Here is a 17904-nt window from a genome sequence, read left to right as displayed (position 1 = left end):
CAGAGCTACTTTACTCTGGACTTTATACACTTCATAAGGACAGATTGTCACATACTGCCTTTCCTTTATGACACAGGACATTTGATTGACAACAGAATTCTTCAGCTTCTGTAGGAGGTAGGGAACAAACTTGGAATAAATATAGAACGATCCTATGGGATACTGGTTCAGCACAAACAGACATGCAATCTGGAATGTTAAGTGCCCATCAGATGTCAAGTGAAATAACCCAATGATTTTGCCCCTTGTCAGGCAATTACAACTGGCAGAGTAGGAAACATCTGGGGCATCCCTTTCATGCGCTGCACTGACCAGCACACTGGGATGGATTTAGGTTCCCATCCCAACACAGAACCCACTGAAGGCAGGCAGCCCTATGCAAGTAGGAAGACCACTCACCCCTGCACTTTCTCTCAGATTCTGCACGTTGATGCCACAATGTTGTCGTATAATTGTCCCCAGAGAATTCTTTCTTCACATTAAAAAAAAATGCATGAATATAGCTTGCAGGCAAATTAAGGTACAATCACTATGATAAATAACAAATGTGGAGGAAGTGTCATTATTTCAGAAATATTAAAGTCCATTTGAAACATTCAAAGGGGTTATTGTTGCTGGCTCGTTTCACAAAATAAAATCCTTTTCTCCTAAAAGGAGGTTTGGTTTTTTCAGCAATGAGACTCTTACAAGGGAATGGGCAATGGTGGGCTGTGAAGCAGAGTTAACCATTGGATACAAAGAGATTAAGAGTATAGGCTGTTCAGAGACACAAGTTTGAATCTGTCTACATGAGTTATTTTTGAGTAAAATTCTTAACCTCTGTAAGGGTAACCTCAGGTTTATCATCTGCAAAATGAGAGAGAATCTCCTTCTTTGGGTGGTTGTGAAGATGACCTGGAGTAATGCATCCAGTAACAGCATATCAAGAGCACTCAATATTATGTCTGCTATTATAATGAGACCTTTAGGGATCCAAGAAAGCCTTGGGAAATTTACAGTTCTGATGCCTATGATTGGGCCTAGATGATCATAGGAATTCGTTGGTTAGAAGTACAAGTTCCAGGATGTCACCTAGGCAGTAGGAAATACTCAGTGCTGACTGAGGCAGGCGTGGTCCGCAAACTGACATGCCAGAGGGAGTCGACATAGTCTGAGTGCTCCTTAATGGTGATTTCTTTCATTGAGCAGTATGTTCTGGAGTCCCAGCTATACATTTACCAGGAAATGTTACTTGGTTAGGGAAGGAACAGAGGTGTGTGTGTGTGTGTGTGTGCTCAGTTGTGTCCGGCCCCATGGACTGTAGCCCAGCAGGCCCCTCTGTTTATAGAATTTTCCAGGCAAGAATAGTAAAGTAGGTTGCCATTTCCTTCTCTGGGGAATCTTCCCAACCCAGGATCAAACCCACGTCTCTTGTGTCTCCTGCACTGGCAGTGGATTCCTTACCACTGTGCCACCTGGGAAGCCCCAGGAATACAGGTACTTGAATAGAAAACATATCAGCTACCTACAGGGACAAGATCCAATAGTAAGAGCACCTCCTTACATTTGTATTGTAAAGTCATCTACAAAGTATCTTTGCAAATATTACCTCATTTAATCCTTTCATCTGTAAAATGGGGCCAAGAATGCCTATCTTATTCCCCATTGACAGAGGAGGTTATTTGGAGACTCTGAAAGGCTAGGTGACTTGCCCAAGGTAAACAGAACATGAAGACAAGTCAAAGGTATTGATGAGACAGTATTTGTTAAATAACAGATACCAAAATCTCAGGGACTTAATATATGGGCATGTATTTCTTGGTTCTAGGACAATCCAAGGTGGGTATCCCTGTTCACTGGGAATAGCAAGGGTCTACATGGTGATTCAGGGATCCAGGTGCCTGGCACCTTTTGGTTCCACCACCAGCATGTGGCTTCTCTGCAAGAAGGGCATGCTCTGTGAGAGCATGGCAGAACACATGTTTCTATGAGTCAGGCCTAGAAGCAGTACACATACATACCAATTCTGCTCACATTCTGCTGGACACAACTCAGTGAAGTGGCCACACCTAACTGCAAGAGAGTCTAGAAAATGAAGACTAGCTCTGTGCCCAAAAAGAGGAGAGCACAGGTGTGATGAACAACATTGATCCATCCCCGCCACAGCCAAGAAACCACATTACTTGAATCCAAGTCCAATTTTACTTGTATTATACTGGGTTCATGACATAATGGATTTTTAATGAATTAATACATCTACATGGCATAATCCAAGGCATAGAGGACACCTCTGCAGACCTTAACAAGAGAGGCATTGAGGGCCACTGAAATTTGTTAGAATGCAAGCTAAAATGGTCAGTGGCAGGTTGAAGACAGGGTCGTGGCATGTGACAACCTTGAGAGTTGTCTTCTTAGCTCTTGGGGAGGTACAAGGACATGCCAATATATGATGGCAGCAACGTTGAGCCAATGAGATGAAGCAAGAGTCACGAAATTACCACGGGGAAGCTCTCTGCCTTATTACCATCTAAATCAGGACAAAATGTGAACTGATGCCATTAAGCAAGAGGATAACTTGGGCTCTGACTTTTGAGTCCAAATATCAAATTCTAATAAGAGCTCCCTGAGGCCAGGAACTAGGTCTTTAATCCCTAAAAGCCTAAGTAGCTTCTAAGGGAAGCTCACTAAGTAGCTTCTCAGTCCACATTTTGTTGAGTGAATGAAAGAAGGAAGAAATAAGTACAGATTTAAGTTTATATTGTTTCCACATCCCATATTAGAAGAGTTGGCACTCCACGTCTGAATCACTGAAAGCTTTGAAATTCTTACTAGTCAGTGAGTGGATACTATCCATGTCCATTTAACAAATAATGGAGAATTCAAAACTATCCAAGTCAAGGTGCTGTATCATAAAATGAACTTTTCATGTTTTGATAAGTACAGTTTAATGTGAATTAGTTATTATATTTTTGATGTGTTTTGTAAAAGTAATGAAGATTTAGAAATGTGAGTCACTGCCAGTTTTTTGTTGGTAAATGCTGTTCCATGTCTGCACACTCCCTCCATTACTGACCTTTGGATGCTTTACTGAGGGACAGCAGTGCGGTGCACCAAGACTCCATGAACAGACAGGCAATGTTGGAAGGAAATGACCCACCAGAATAGCTGTCTGCTGTGTCAACTTCTACTCCACATCAGCAACCTGGGAAGTGATTTTCATAAATCTATGTTAGTAAAGGTGTAATAATTCCACTAAAATGAGTCTCCTTGGAATCTACCCATGAGATTTTGTGGCAGGAGAATTTTTTGATAATGACTTCACTGTTTGAAAATCACATTCTTAATTAATTAAAGTAAAAAAAAATCCAAGTAAAGTTCTTGTCAAAAATGCATAAACTGAATCCATTCATGAGGAAGCATCAGATAAACCTAAATCAAGGAACATTTTATGAAACATTGGGACTGTACACTTCAAAATAAATTTGAGTCAGGAAACTTCACAAAGACAGATAAAAGAAATGTTCTAGATTAAAATGAACTAAAGACATGGCTACTGAATGCTATTCTTGAGCCTGGACTGGAACATGGACTGTTTTTAAAAATTGCTCTATGGAGAAAACCACAATTCAAAAAGATATATACACCTCAGTGTTCATTGTAGCACTATTTACAACAACCAGGACATGAAAGCAACCTAAATATCCATCAACAAAGAAATGGATAAAGAAAATAAGTTATATATACACAATGGAATACTACTCAGCCATAAAAGAAGGAAAATGCCATTTGCAGCAAAATGGATACACCTAGAGATTATCATACTGAGTGAAGTCAGACAAAGACAGACAAATATCATATGATATCACACGTGAAATCTAAAAAATGTTATAAATGAACTGATTTACAAAACAGACTCACAGGCCTAGAAAACAAACTTATGGTTACCATGGGTTAAGGAGCGGGTAAGGATAAATTGGAAGACTGGGGTTGGCATATACACGATACTATATATATAACAGATACCTAATAAGGACCTACTGTATAGCACAGGGAACTCTACTCAATACTGGGTAATGGCCTATATGGGGAAGTATCTAAAAAAGAGTGGATATACGTATGTGTGTGTGCTAAGTCACTTTAGTCATGTCCATCTCTTTGAGACCCTATGGACAATAGCCCACCAGGCTCCTCTGTCCATGGGATTCTCCAGGCATGAATACTGGAGTGGGTTGCCATTTCCTTCTCCAGAGGATCTTCCCAACACAGGGATTGAACCTGGGTTGCTTATGTCTCCTGCACTGGCAGGCGAGTTCTTTACCACTAGCGCCACCTGGGAAGACTAGGCAAGAGTACTGGAGTGGCTTGCCATTGCCTTCTCTGGGATATATGTATATTCGCAACTAAATCGCTCTCCTGTACACTTGAAACTAACACAACATTGTAAGTCACTATACTCCAATAAAATGTTTTTGAATTGCTCTAAAGGACATTATTGAAACAATCAGCAAAGTTTTAATACTGATTCTATACCAGCTAATGGTGGAATATCAATGCTCAATTTCCTGAATTGGATAATTACACTGTGGTTTTGTAAGAAAATTCCATTTACATACTGAAATATTTAGAGGTAAAGGGTCATGCTGTCTTGCAAGCTAGTCTCAAATGATTTGGTAAATAATGATAACTATACAAACATACATAGAGATTTGGAGGTCTATTAGAGTAGCTAGAGTTACCTTAACTAACATTCTGTCTCACCAATTACTTGGTCTTATTGTCTCACTTTCTGAAAAACATGAATAAGTAAATCTAAGTGAAAGTTTGTGCAAGTTCATTATTCTATTTCCATCATTTTTCTGTAGGTTTAGTTTTTTTCATAAATAAAGTTAAAAAACACACATACACACACCATATCCCTGTTCCATATCAGCAAGTGTTAGAAGCAGAATAGGTCTTTAACATTCTTAAGGTATTAGTCATAAGACTTTCCGTGAATTCTTGACTTGGTTAATATCCAGAGAACAGAGCATCCCTCATCAAATGCAGTGAAACAAAACTTCTTGAGCAAAACTGCATATGTGACAAGCAGAGAGAACAAAGCCACCTTGAGATGTGGCTAGCAACTGCCTGGACTTCCCTAGTAAGAGGCTTGTTGCAATGCTCAAAATCCATGCTCCACCAAAAATAGAAATGACTGTCAGGGTCACTGATGAAGAGTTGGAATGGCAGTTGTTGAATCTTCAAATGCCAAGAATCCACCTTATTTGGAAATCACCAGGGGTTCCTTTCTGAGCTCCAGATATTTGGGATTAGAGTATTTTGTTTGAGAAGTTGGGTGGGTGGTTTGGGAGTCTGAATGAGCTTTTCTGGATGAAGGGGTTGGAATGTTTATGGAGGAGATGGTAAAGGAAGGTCAAGGAATAGTTGGGGATTGGTAATTGAAGAGAAAAACTAAATGGAGTTCAGCTACAGTTCAACTCAGCCTCCTCTTCCCGTGTGCGGTCCAGAGCAGTTGCTCTCCCTGCAGAAAAGGAACTGTTATGTGTGTCAGGAACAAAGATGGAATTTATTGCACCAGGTTGTCCATTCTATATAAGTTATTGTGACTAGATAAAAAGAAAATGGTGTTTCTAAGCCATATGCCTAGAGAGAGAAATAGTATAGCAGGCAGTCTTTATAACAGTTTTTATTGTAATGGGATTTTTTAAAATTGATGGTCAGAGGTCAGGTGATCTATTAGGTTTCTGATTAAGTTTTGGATTCCTCCTTCCATAAGTCAATTTTCTAAAGATATTGTACAACTACTAGTTGACATGTGCCCAGCAGGTTGAAAAACATTTTTAATTTGGGAAAACAGTCATGCCACTGCTTTCAGAACCCATTCTGTTTTCTTTTTGCCTATAATGTTTAGCTTAAATTCCTTAAAATCCCAAGCAGTCTTTTGAAACCTCGCTCTGAAGTAAATTTTCAGTCCATACACTCCCAACTTTGTGACCATCCAATCCTATGCCCACACTACAGTCACTAGGATATTTAAAGTTCTCCAAACACATCACAATCTTATGGCTAGGTCCATGTTGTTGCCTATTGTGTCTTCTGGAAATTCTCCCCCTACCATCTCTACCTCATGAACTCTTATCCATCCTTCAAAGCTCAGCTCAAATATAACCTCTTCTGGAATACAAGACTCTTGCTCCCTCCTTAATCCCAGGCACAGTGAATCACTTCCTTTTCTGTCCTCCAATGGTACCTTGTCTTCTAGAATTAATTTTCCAACTGGATTTTTAACAATTTGGGGATAGAGACTCTTTTATACCTCTGCATGCTCTATATCCAGAACAATCAATGCTACATAGTAGGTATTCAAAAATGTGTGTTGACAAATGACTCAATTATGACACAGTCAATGGTTGGAAAAATTGCAACTATGTGCACTGTCTTGCCTACAAGCTAAGCACTCAAAACGTATGAACACAGCATAGTAACAGCCTCTGTTCACTGAGTGCCTACTTTCTGCTGCCACAGTGCAGATTATCTCACATCAGTTCTACTACATGATTATTGTTATGTTCATTTTACCAATAATAAACTAAGTTATGTAGGAATCTTTTGTAACTGGGGCCCTCTACATTGTGTCCCTTTAAAGGAAGGATGGTCAAGCTGGTTTTATAAAAGGCAGAGGAACCAGAGATCAGATTGCAAACATCTGCTGAATCGTGAAAAAAGCAAGAGAGTTCCAGAAAAACATCTATTTCTACTTTATTGACTATGCCAAAGCCAGTTTACTATGTGGATCACTATAAACTGTGGAAAATTCTGAAAGAGATGGGAATACCGGACCACCTGACCTGCCTCTTGAGAAACCTATATGCAGGTCAGGAAGCAACAGTTAGAACTGGACATGGAACAACAGACTGGTTCCAAGTAGGAAAAGGAGTACGCCAAGGCTGTATATTGTCACCCTGCTTATTTAACTTATACGCAGAGTACATCATGAGAAACGCTGGGCTATAAGAAGCACAACCTGGAATCAAGATTGATCAATAACCTCAGATATGGAGATAATACCACCCTTATGGCAGAATGCGAAGAAGAACTAAAGAGCCTCTTGATGAAAGTGAAAGAGGAGAGTGAAAAAGTTGGCTTAAAGCTCAACATTCAGAAAACGAAGATCATGGCATCTGGTCCCATCACTGCATGGGAAATAGATGGGGAAACAGTGGAAACAGTGTCAGACTTTATTTTGGGGGGCTCCAAAATCACTGCAGATGGTGATTGCAGCCATGAAATTAAAAGACGCTTACTCCTTGGAAGGAAAGTTATGACCAACTTAGATAGCATATTGAAAAGCAGAGATATTACTTTGCCAACAAAGTTCTGTCTAGTCAAGGCTATGGTTTTTTCAGTGGTCATGTATGGATGTGAGAGTTGGACTGTGAAGAAAGCTGAGCGCCAATGAATTGATGCTTTTGAACTGTGGCGTTGCAGAAGACTCTTGAGAGTCCCTTGGACTGCAAGGAGATCCAACCAGTCCATTCTAAAGGAGATCAGTCCTGGGTGTTCATTGGAGGGACTGATGCTAAAGCTGAATCTCCAAAACTTTGACCACCTCATGGGAAGAGTTGACTCATTGGAAAAGACCCTGATGCTGGGAGGGATTGGGGGCAGTAGGAGAAGGGGACAACAGAGGATGAGATGGCTGGATGGCATCACCAACTCGATAGACATGAGTTTGGGTAAACTCTGGGAGTTGGTGATGGACAGGGAGGCCTGGTGTGCTGTGATTCATTGGGGTCACAAAGAGTTGGACATGACTGAGCAACTGAATTGAACTGAAAGGAAGGATATCCATTCCTCAGTATCTTGGGGGCAGGATGGATGGAGTAAGGAAGAAATCTGGAATCCAGACCCTCTCAGCGTATTGAAATAGCTCTCCCTAGCATCTTCCTACTGACCAGTGGCCACCACTGGCCACTAAAGATAGCTTTGACATCAAGTAATAATGGTACTTTGCATTCTCCTGATAATGTTAGTTATTGGAATCACACTTTTTTCACATTCTGAGCCCCTGAGTTGTCCAGATTGAGCAGCAACATATCTATAACATGCTATAGGCCATTCTGAAAACTCAGGTGTAAACTCTGTGGTGATTCTCTACAAGTGCCAGGGAATGGTTTGGCCATTCCAGTAATGCAGCCTTTCCTGCTGAGCTTATTGGGACCACAATACAAATTTCTAGGAAACATTTTGGCTCCCATTCATCCCTCCTTCTCCATTATCCTTGATGCCATTAGCTTTGCATGCCATCCCACTAACGGTGCACTGCTATTCAGTAGTTAGAAATGTATTCTTACTCACTGTACGCCATCTGTATTCTTTGTCCAAGAAAGTGGCAGGGCCCTTTTTAATGGCATCATTTGTTAATCAGTTTCACACAAACGAAAATTGCTTGGAATTTGCCAATTCACTTTGCAATGTGAGTATTCAGAATGAAAAAGAAAAGGCATAAATAGAAAACAACTGAACTCCCCATCTTTTAAAATATGTACATATCTGAATAACAGCTAAATAAATCTAACCTTAGCTTGGTGATTATTTTTCCCACAGAAGGTTAACTTGCTTAAAAAAAAAAAAAAAAAAAAACACAAGGAAAAACGTAAATCACAGAAAACAAACCTAGCATTTACTTTAACCAACTTGATTTTCTTCTAGTTCAGCAGTTTACAGATTTACTCCCTAATCCTGCAATGAAAAGGGTGTTCCAAAAATATTTATTTATTTGGCTGCACTGGGTCTTCATTCCAGAATGCAGGATCTTTGATCTTCATTGTGGGATACAAGATCTTTAGTTGTGGCTTGCAAACTTGTAGTTGCAGCATGAGGGATCTAGTTCTCTGACCAGGGATCGAACCTGGATCCCTTGGATGGGAATACAGAGTCTTAGACCTTAGAGTCTGGACCACCAGAGGAGTCTCCAATGAAAGGGTTTTAAATGATAGATACAAGAGCTAGTCTCCTGGAAACCCCAGCCTACCACTAGCCTCAGGGACTTGGACTCATTTTGGAAAGAGTCCTCCTCTCTGGGTGCCAAGAGGCAGGAATAGGTGGTATCCACCTCATCTCTACTTTTAAACACAAAAATTCTATAGATTTGTATAGACATTTTGGCAAAGAAAATAAATGAATAGCCAGTAAGCACATGAAAAGATGCTCAAGAATATTAGTCATCAGAGAAATACAAATAATCACCATAATGAAATGTCATTTCACATCTACTCAAATGATGATTTTAAAAAAACAGACAATAGCAAGCACTGGTGAGGATGTAGAGAAACTGGAGCTCTCATTACAATGCCGGTGAGAATGTAAAATGGTACAGCCAAATTTGGAAAATAGTTTGGCAACTCTTTAAACTAGAAACCTAAATTTACCCTATGACCCAGCAATTCCACTCCCAGATATCTGTCTACTCAAGAGAAATAAAAACATATATCCACACAAAGATTCACAAAAGGCCACTCCATTTATAAACAATGTCCAGAAAAGTCAACCCTACAGGGACAGAAAGTAGACTAGTGGCTGCCTGAGGCTAGAAATGGGAAGACAGATCAACTATAAATAAGCAATGAAGGATCTTATGGGGTTGCTGGGAATGTCTGAAACAGGACCATGGTTGTAAATCAACAATGCTTCAATAAAAATAAAATTTATAAAAAGAAAAAACTGGACTACAGTGATGGTTGCATGACTCAGCAAATTTTTAAAATTTTCTTTATTACTATTACTACTTCTTTGGTTGTGCTAGGTCTTCATTGCTGCGTGAAGGCTTTCTCTAGTTGTAATGGGTGGGGGTCACTACTCTTCGTTGTGGTGCAGGGGCATCTCACTGTGGTGGCTTCTCCTGTTGCAGAGCACAGGTTCTAGGCTCATGGGCTTCAGTAGTTGAAACACTTGGGCTCAGTAGTTGCAGCTCACAGGCCCTAGAGTGTGTGGGCTCCCATAGTTGTGGTGCACAGGCTTTAATTGCTCTGCAGCAAGTGGAATCCTCCCAGACCAGGAATTGAATCCATGTGCCCTGCATTGGCAGGCAGACTCCCATTCATTGTACCACCAGGAAAGTCCAGTAAATGCACTAAAAAGTCATTAAATTGTACACAAAATAGGTGGAACAGTGTGGGGAATGTAGGGCTTCCCTGGTGGCTCAGAGGGTAAAGCGTCTGCCTGCAATGCAGGAGACCTGGGTTCAATCCCCGGGTTGGGAAGATCCCCTGGAGAAGGAAATGGCAACCCACTCCAGTACTCTTGCCTGGAAAATTCCGAGGACAGAGGGGCCTGATAGGCTACAGTCCATGGGATCACAAAGAGTCACACATGACTGAGCAACTTCACTTCATATACTGATATATCATAACTAGACTTAAGATCAGTTTGAAATGTATAGAAATATAGAATGACTATCTTGTGGAATAGGAACTAACATAGTGTAGATCAATTATACTTCAAAAGCAAACAAACTCATAGAAAAAGAGATCAGATTTGTGGTTACCAGAGGAGACGGATGGGGTGAAGAGAAATGGATGCAGGCAGTCAAAAGGTACAAGCTTCCAGTTATAAGTAAGTACTAGGGATGTAATGTATTAATACAACTTGAAAAACAGAATTAACACTGCTATATGTCATATATGAAAGTTGTTAAGAGAGTAAATCCTAAGCGTTCTCATCACAAGGAAAAATTTTTTTCTGTCTTTAATGTTGCATCTGTATGAGATGATGGATGTTCACTAAACTTGCGATAATCATTCCATGACATAAGTATATTATACCATTACGTTGTACACCTTAAACTTATACAGTGTTGTATATCAATTATATATAAGTAAAATTGGAAGAAAAATATTCTAATGTTAAAAATGGGCGTATCTTATGGTATGTAAAGTATACATCAATACCATTGTTTAAAAAAATAAATAAAAATTGTTAAACAGTTACATTTTACACAACACCAGCCCCTCCTTTCTCCAGCTCAGCTGATCGGGGTGCCTTTGTGGTCTTAAGCCCTGTGAGGCCGCTACAGGTCAATCAGTTCACTGGAGGGATGGCAGGGGTACCTTCAACTGCACTGCCCGGGTTTCTATTAATACTACTCTTAAACCTGAATGGACATTGTGCAGAGATGCTGGGCCATCCAGGGGACAATTCCAACCAAATGCCTGCTGAATCCAACCACAGCAGATGGATCTTACACACTTCTGGGTTGTGCCAGGACAGTCACCCTGGGGGTAGGGATGGGGTTCAAGTGGGAAGAGGGGTTCTTTTGGTCTCAAGCAGTTGGCATTCTGTTCTGATTTCAGGAGTACTGATTCCCTGAGAATCATTCCAATCTCCTTTCCCCCATAATCCCAGTTTGCTCTGTTTTCTTTCTTAAACCAAAAATACTTTCAGAGTAGTCACAGTGTATACCAAGCCCTGAATTTATTATTATTATTATTTATGACTTATTATTATTAGTTAACAAACATATGGCACTTATTCAATGCCAGAGACTCTTCTAAGTGCTTTACAAATGTTAACTCATGTAATCCTTATAAACATATGCGATTGGTATACTATTACTATCCCCATTTTAACAGATGAGGAAGGAGTAACTTGTCCAAGCTAACAATTGCAGAGCTGGGATGTGAAGCCAGGCTGTACTCTAGAGTCTGTGCTCTTAACTGGTACACAGCAAAAGCATCATTATTTTTAATTCTGCAAATTACTTAGTGAAGTTAGTGCTTCCGTCTCCACTTAAGAACAAAGAAACAGGTAGGATTGAACCTAGATTTTTCAGTTGAAGGCTTTTATTCCATTATATTATAACTCCCTTTTCTCAGGTTCTTCTTCTATACGAGTGGTTCTCACACTTAAATGTGCATCAGATTCCCCAGAGAAATCCCCAGAATTCTGGGCCCTACCCTTAGAGTCTCTGATACAGCAGCTCTTGGTTAGAGCCTGAGAATCCACAGGGCTAGCAACTTCCCAGGTGACACTAATGCTTCTGGTCCGGGGACCATACTGTGAGAGACTCTGCTGTCCATCAATCCACTCCAACTAACCCCACCCCAGGAATATCACTGTAAAGTGATACTAAAATCAGAGAACAAGGTTTTATTATTAAATTAGTTATGGGCTGTTCAGGCTAACACCTGGGGCAGAAAATATTGGGCCCACATATTTTTTGTTCTGCCACCTTCAGTTTTAGGTAGGGGTGGATCATCCCCAAAGACTCCTATGCACGTTCAAGCCTGAGACACCTTGCTCTAGTTCACCTCTGAGAGCCTAGATTTCCTTTTGGAAATCTAAATTTCCATTTGGCTTCCACTCACTATTGTACACTTAATAAAACTCAAACTGCCTGAATTTTTATCAACTCCTATGAGGCTTAATGCACAATCACCAGAGATCTGGGATCACAGAGACCTAGGTGAAATCTCAAATCTTTTTATTGGCACTTGAGACTAAGTCATCATGCGTAAATATGGTGGTGGTATGTGTTTCCCTCAAAGCTTGAGTGTGTGGTGATTTGAAGCTTGTAGAAGTGTCCAGCACATATAGGCACTCAGAAAGGGTTATGATGTTACACTCTATGAGCTAAGAAATTGGGGAATTTTTTTTTGAAAAGAAATGAGAAATGAGACCCCAAACAACAGTGGCCTACATACAACAGAAGTTTACTTCTGACTCACAAAGAAGTCCAAACTGGTGTGGTAGTGCTACTTAATGAAGTCATCAGGGACTCAGGCTTCATCCCTCTTTTTGTTCCATCACCAAGATGGTTCCTGACCAGATTCACTTCCCAGCAAGTGGGAAGAGGGACATGTCACTTCTGCTTATATCCCACTGGCAAGAATTTAGTCATATGGCCACACCCGATTTTATGGAAGCCTGGGAATGGAACCTTACTAAAAATCAAGAGTTTCACAATGAAGGAAACTATAAGCAAAGTGAAAAGACAGCCTTCAGAATGGGAGAAAATAATAGCAAACGAAGCAACTGACAAAGAATTAATCTCAAAAATATACAAGCAACTCCTGCAGGTCAATTCCAGAAAAATAAATGACCCAATCAAAAAATGGGCCAAAGGACTAAACAGACATTTCTCCAAAGAAGACATACAGATGGCTAACAAACACATGAAAAGATGCTCAACATCACTCATTATCAGAGAAATGCAAATCAAAACCACAATGAGGTACGATCTCACTCCAGTCAGAATGGTTGCTATCAAAAAATCTACAAACAATAAATGCTGGAGAGGGTGTGGAGAAAAAGGAACCCTCTTACACTGTTGGTGGGAATGCAAACTAGTACAGCCACTATGGAGAACAGTGTGGACATTCCTTAAAAAACTGGAAATAGAACTGCCATGTGACCCAGCAACCCCACTGCTGGGCATACACACCAAAGAAACCAGAATTGAAAGAGACACATGTACCCCAATGTTCATCGCAGCATTGTTTACAATAGCCAGGACATGGAAGCAACCTAGATGTCTATCAGCAGATGAATGGATATGAAAGCTGTGGTACATATACACAATGGAGTATTGCTCAGCCATTAAAAAAATACATTTGAATCAGTTCTAATGAGGTGGATGAAAATGGAGCCTATTATACAGAGTGAAGTAAGCCAGAAAGGAAAACACCAATACAGAATGCTGCTGCTGCTGCTGCTGAGTTGCTTCAGTCATGTCCGACTCTGTGCGACCCCATAGACGGCAGCCCACCAGGCTCCCCGTCCCTGGGATTCTCCAGGCAAGAACACTGGAGTGGGTTGCCATTTCCTTCTCCAATGCATGAAAGTGAAAAGTGAAAGTGAAGTTGCTCAGTCATGTCTGACTCCTAGCGACCCCATGGACTGAAGCCTACCAGGCTCCTCCGTCCATGGGCTTTTCCAGGCAAGAGTGCTGGAGTGGGGTGCCATTGCCTTCTCTGCCAATACAGTATACTAACGGCTATATATGGAATTTAGAAAGATGGTAACGATAACCCTATATGCGAGACACCAAAAGAGACACAGATGTATAGAACTGTCTTTTGGACTCTGTGGGAGAAGGCGAGGGTGGGATGATCTGAGAGAATAGCACTGAAACATGTATATTATCATATGTGAAACAAATTGCCAGTCCAGGCTTGATGCATGATACAGGATGCTCAGGGCTGGTTCACTGGGATGACCCAGAGGGATGGGATGGGGAGGGCAGTGGGAGGGGGGTTCAGGATGGGGAACACATGTACACCCGTGGTTGATTCATGTGAATGTATGGCAAAAACCACCACAATATTGTAAAGTAATTAGCCTCCAATTTAAATAAATAAATTAAAATAAATAAAAATAAAGATCAAGAGTTTTCTTATCATAAAAGAAAGGGACAGTGAGTACTGGGGGACAATTTGCATTTTATTTCTCTATTTGATCTAGATAGGCTAGATGCCAGGTAAGAAAGTGAATAGACTGGGAGGAGGACAAATACAAGTAAGGAAGAGTACTAGTCCCAGCAGGCAATGAGTTCTGAGCAGGGTTCAGCATGTTGTGAGCAGAAAGCAAGGCAGAAAGTCAGATGAAGGACATCAGGACAAGGCTGGTTGCCACTCAGCCACAGAGCACTGACAGACAAGCCCTCAAGTATCTTCTGGCCTTGATGGGCTGAGCCAGCCAATGGGAGGCAAACTATCAGGAAAAGAAAGGCAAGGGAGGGCTTGGATGCGGACAAGGTCCTGACCTTCCCAGGATCCAAGTCTCCTCAGCCACCACCCTATCCTGTCACCATCTCTGGCCTGAACCTCAGCAATGAGACTCTAAACTTGTCTCCCAGCCCCAGCCGTGGGTTTTCAAATGGTTTTAGTAAGTCCTCTTTTGCTTCAGTGAAAAGACCTGGAAATTGGTGTTGGTGGTTTGTCCCAAAGACCTTGCCTCTCACGTTCAAACTTGCTTCTCCTCATTTGTGCTTATCTAGGGTGTAATGCAGAGAATGAGATGGCACCCCACTCCAGTACTCTTGCCTGGCAAATCCCATGGATGGAGGAGCCTGGTGGGCTGCAGTCCATGAGGTCGCTAAGAGTCGGACACGACTGAGCGACTTCACTTTCACTTTTCACATTCATGCAATGGAGAAGGAAATGGCAACCCACTCCAGTGTTCTTGCCTGGAGAATCCCAGGGACGGGGGAGCCTGGTGGGCTGCCGTCTATGGGGTCACACAGAGTTGGACAAGACTGAAGCGACTTAGCAGCAGCAGCAGCAGCAGCAGCAGCAGCAGCAGCAGGGTGTAATGACTTGGCTTGACTTTCCCATCTCCCAGCTCTCCTGTGTGGCCTCAACCTGTTCCTTATGTCCACATCCATAGCATAGAGAGAGGAAATGTCATATAAATTGCCTGGGGGATTTATTAAGAGGCAGATTCAGTAGGGCTTGTAGAGGGCCTGAGACTGTTTTTTAACAAGCTCTCCCAACCCAGGGATCAAACCCAGGTCTCCTGCATTGCAGGTGGATTCTTTACCAGCTGAACCACAAGGGAAGCCCAAGAATACTGGAGTGGGTAGCCTATTCCTTTTTCAGTGGATCTTCCCGACCCAGGAATTGAACTGGGGTCTCCTGCATTGCAGGCATATTCTTTACCAACTGAGCTATCAGGGAAGCTCAACAAGCTTCCAGGGGATGACAAAGTTGTTCACAGACCTTCCTTTGAGCATCAAGGTCATAGAATAGGCTTTTCTAATGAAATGTTTCTGTCAGCCAAAAATTAACATGCTTAAAAAAATATATATATATATATAAATATATATAAATATAAATATAAAAATATAAATATATATATAATATATATAAATATATATATATAAATATATATATATAGGTCAATTCCATACCATTTCCAAAATTCTTGACTGGGCACAGTTACTGTATAAAACACATCCTATCACCTCTGGTTTATCTCCATCATCAAGTGTAATATCGATAGTTCTTTCACACTCCTGCTGAAGTCTTACAATGGAGTTAGGTACTTCCCAGCTCTGAGTCCCTCTGCCTGAGCCAAAAGTGGCCCAGACCCCTCCATGACTGTTTAGGCCCAATAGAAAGTTATCTTGACAGTTCCTTGGGCCTTCGCCATGGGAATAAGGGTCTGCCTTTCAGGAGCCTAAGCCCTTGTGACCTAAAATTTTCCTGGCAGCATATTCCTTTGGGAAAAGGGCTGTACCGTTCTGTCCTGCATTAACTGAGGTGCTAGCCATGTGACTGGCGCAGGCCAGACTCCTACCATCACAGACAACATGGGGAGCAGGCAGAATCTGGGAGGAAGCTTCAGGAAAGATCAGGACTGGCTTCATGCTTCAGGTGTGGAAAACTCAAAAACAGGTGAAAAGGACCCAGAAAAGGGATTACAAACTGCCTTTGACTGGTCTTTATCTACAAGAAGGAGATGGGTGTGTTGGGTGTAACAAGCCAAAGAAAGAGACACTCACTGCCTTTCAAATGTTCTGTCTTCTTCCTGAATTTTATATGAACTCAAATCTGCATTCACTGCCCCAGAGGAAACTATTCCTGTGACAATTTGCTACTGACATAAAGTTTAGAATTAAAAATAATCTCAGTCCCCTATGTATCCATCAACGGGTGAATGAATAAAGAAGATGGGGTATCCCAGCTGTAAAATTAGTAAGTCTTGAAAGATGTAATGTACAACATGGGTTCTAGAATTAATAATATTGTATTGTATACTTGAAAGTGGCTAAGAGAGTAGATCTTAAGCATATTCATTACAAGGAAAAAAATTCTGTAACTGTGTATGGTGATGAATGTTAACTAGACTTGTGATCATTTCAAAAATACACAAATATTGAATCTTTATATTATACAACTGAGACTAATATAATGTTATATGTCAACTATATCTAGATTTTTAAAGATATAAAGAAGTAAATGAGAAATGTATGTGGCATGCCTGGCACATATTTTTAAATTGAACTATTATTGATCTACAGTGTTGTACTAGTTGCAGGTGTAGCAAAGTGATTGGTTATATACATATATTCTTTTTCAGATGCTTTTCCATTACAGGTTATTATAAGACTCTGCACATATTTTTAAGTGTACAGCTCAGTGGATTTTAGTATACTGGCATATTTTTAATGCTAAGAAATATTAGATATTGTAGTTATTATGATTGGTGTCACATAATCATCTGTCAGCTTCCTAGCTTGTCCTTATTCATCTCTGAATCCTAACACCTAGTGCTGTCCCTTCCATATCAGAGGTGCTAAATAAAATGATCTTCATCATCAACCAAAAGATGTGCTACACACACACACACACACGAGTATTATTCAGCCAAGAGAAAGAAGGAAATCCTGCCGTTTGTGACAACATGGATGGACCCTGAAGGCATTATGCTAAGTGAAATAAGTCAGACAAAGACACATATTGCATGCTAGCACTTAAATTTGGAATCTGAAAAAAGTCAAACTCACAGAAACAGAGAGTAGAAAAGTTTCCAGGCATGGAGGAAATAGGGAGAGGCTAGTAAAGAAGTACAAAGTTTCAGCTATAAGATGAATAAGGTCTGAGAATCTAATGTAAAGGATGGTGATTATAGTTAACACTTTATTGTATAATTGAAATTTACTAAATGAATAGAACTTAAGTGTCCTCACACACATACACACAAAAACCCACTCAAAAAGATAAATATGTAGGTGTTAATTATCTAGATGGGGAAAGCCTTTCACAACATACGCATATGTCAGATCATCACAATGTACACTTTATTTATTTTTAGTACTTACTTTTACTTATTTATTTATTTGGCTGTGCCAGGTCTCAGTGGCAACATGTGGACTCTTAGTTGCTGCATGTGGGATCTAGTTCCATGACCAGGGATCGAACCTGA

General features: G+C 40.7%; 1 non-coding gene across 1 annotated transcript; it reads left to right on the top strand.

Annotated features, from left to right (window-relative positions):
* The first annotated feature begins 10169 nt into the window (after positions 1 to 10169).
* Positions 10170 to 10241, top strand: TRNAC-GCA (transfer RNA cysteine (anticodon GCA)). The gene has a single exon. It is a non-coding gene; the product is annotated as a tRNA-Cys (tRNA).
* The last annotated feature ends 7663 nt before the right edge of the window (positions 10242 to 17904 follow it).

This window comes from Bos javanicus, chromosome X, assembly GCF_032452875.1.
Source record: "Bos javanicus breed banteng chromosome X, ARS-OSU_banteng_1.0, whole genome shotgun sequence".
Taxonomy (NCBI): domain Eukaryota; kingdom Metazoa; phylum Chordata; class Mammalia; order Artiodactyla; family Bovidae; genus Bos; species Bos javanicus.
Note: the sequence above shows the minus strand (reverse complement) of the source record. Positions and strands in the feature narration are given on the sequence as shown.